Here is a 2,560-nt window from a genome sequence, read left to right on the forward strand (position 1 = left end):
TATCCCTGATCCAAACCCTAATTCTATACAAAATTATAATCCTAAATCTAACCCTAATACTAAACCTCACCCTAATCCTACCAAATACCCTAACATTAATCCTTCCCTTAATCCTAATCTTAATTAAAACCATAGCAATAGTGTTTGGATTCCCTCTTGTGATGTCAGCTGGGGGATTTCCTTATTCCCTTGCCGGCCCTAATTCTAATTTGAACCCTAATCTGAAACCTAGTCCTAATTCTAAAATTAATACTATACCTATTTCTAATTCTAAATCCAATGCATATTCTAAACCTAATCTAAATCTAAACATAATCTTAATCCATATTCTGTTTTCTTAATCTAATTATAATTCCACGGGTTTCCCTATGCTTATATCAGTACTGATGGTTACAGAGGAATGTCACAGGTTACAAGGTCACTGAGTATCTTTTGGTTGAGGTTTCTGCAGTCCTCCGCTGGTTCTGGATTCAGCTACAGCATACAGTGATTACTGCTACAGGAGACAGTGACTGTAGTCCTCTGGAACAAGCGACTTGTTAAATGCAAGGAAAACACATGTATATATACCCCTACACATCACTGGGGGTCTTTAATCAGAACAATACAAACCACTCCATCGTGTCTTTGTGCCTGGGACAATTAGGTTAAAAAGGGATAATTGTATTGGAAAAGAAAAGAAAATGGGGAAGATCTCCTAAGGAGAGATCCCCATTGGGGTCCATAATGGTAAATAGGCTGTGACAAAAAATACATCATATAACAATTAATGAGGAAGAGATACTATAGTAGATACCATATAGTGACGGGAGAATGACTATATATCCAATAGGTAAACCAACAGGCTATATTTATTTGCCTAAAATGTACTACCCAGAAACCATTTTGTATCCCAATGGGGATTTCTCCTCAGGAGATCTTCCCTATTTTTTTTATTTTTTTTTTTATGTATGTTTTATTGAAAGTTTTACAGTTTGACAATTATATCTGTCATATTCTTTTTAGAGGTACATATACATCAAACACTGTGGGAACATAAAACTAATATAGCGGTATATATGGGCACTTGGGAAGGAGACACACAACATATTGGTTGTCAGCCTAAACAGCAATGACCATTCTCCTGTTCCTCAATCCGGCTGTCTATTTTGCCTGCGTTCTGACTCTCCTCTGAATGCAGGTGTCAGTCTCTTTATTGTGGTACCGGGTGTCTTATCTTGTTTGCGCTTGTTATGTTTGCTGCTCTCCGGTTCTACCGGTAGGTCTTTGGATGGTGGGGGCTCTTGCTGCTGCAATGATGGCAGGCCGGCGAGTCACAGGAAACCGTCGAGATCATCTTTTGAGGTGATCGTGTGCCTTTCACCTTTGATGTCTGTGGTGAGGGATCCCCAGCGGTATCTTGTGTTAGCATCTCTCAACATTCTGGCTATAGGTGCTAGTTTTCTTTTCTCTGTTAGGGCTGAGAACGGTGTGTCTGTGTACACTGCCACTCTGTGTCCTTCGTGAGACACCATTCCCATTTCCCTGGATAGGGTTAATACGGCGGCCCTCACAGAGATGTCCCTGGTAACGATAATAACGTCCCTGGGTGCTTCTTTAGGTGCCGCTGCAGATTTCCGCACCGTGAAAGCTGTGGTAATTTGTGTCTTGTCTGTGGTGTTTTTAATGCCCATGGCAGCTATGAGGGTGTGGACATAGTGTAGGAGCTGCATATTTTCTATGTTTTCAGGGATACCCCTGAGTCACAGTTTTTTTTTGCCTGTGTCTTGCCTCTATGGTGGTCACCGTACGCCTCAGGTCTTGTACCTGCGATGAGAACAGCTGCATGTTCTTGTCTGTATCGCAGAGTTTTCTGTCCCTGGAGGTTTCCCGCGCCTCCAAATCTTGGACCGCGTGGCGGACGCCCTCCACATCTGTCTGGACCTTCTGGAGGTCCTCCCTCCATATCTGCCTCAGTTACACCAGGAGTCTTTTTATATCCCCTTTTATGGCTGGGGTTTCGTCTGCTTCAGATTCTGGTGTGCTGGATCGGGCTTCCGATCTGGGTGAGGGCGGCGATTCTTCTTCCTCTGCTGAGGCTTCAGGTGAGTGATAGGCCGTAGGCGCCATCTTGGGTCTCTGTGGTGTCCCAAAAGATACTCTTATGTCGGGTTGTCTAGGCGTACCGGAGCCCTGATACTTTTTTTTTTTTTCTTATATAATCTTTATTGTAAAGGTTTACCCTTTCTTTTCTCCATTTTTTTTCCATACAGAAAGACAATACAATACGTTACATTACCGTACAATACAATACAATACAGTAATAAAAAAAACAAAAAACAAACAATACTTAGACTTACAGAATTACATTGACAAGACATTGCAGCAAGAGAGAGGGAAAAACATATCGGGTGAGAGTATATATCTTATAATGTATACTGTCCAAAGTATATACAATCAAACACATTTTAACTTTTACTTTTAGTTTGTTTAGAAACCAACTTTAGTAAACCAAATGTTTATTAGGAGCTCTATTTATTAATCAACTCCCAACATTTCTCCCAAACAGTTGTTTTTCTAC

This window comes from Pelobates fuscus, chromosome 1 (assembly GCF_036172605.1).
Source record: "Pelobates fuscus isolate aPelFus1 chromosome 1, aPelFus1.pri, whole genome shotgun sequence".
In the NCBI taxonomy this organism is placed as follows: Eukaryota; Metazoa; Chordata; class Amphibia; order Anura; family Pelobatidae; genus Pelobates; species Pelobates fuscus.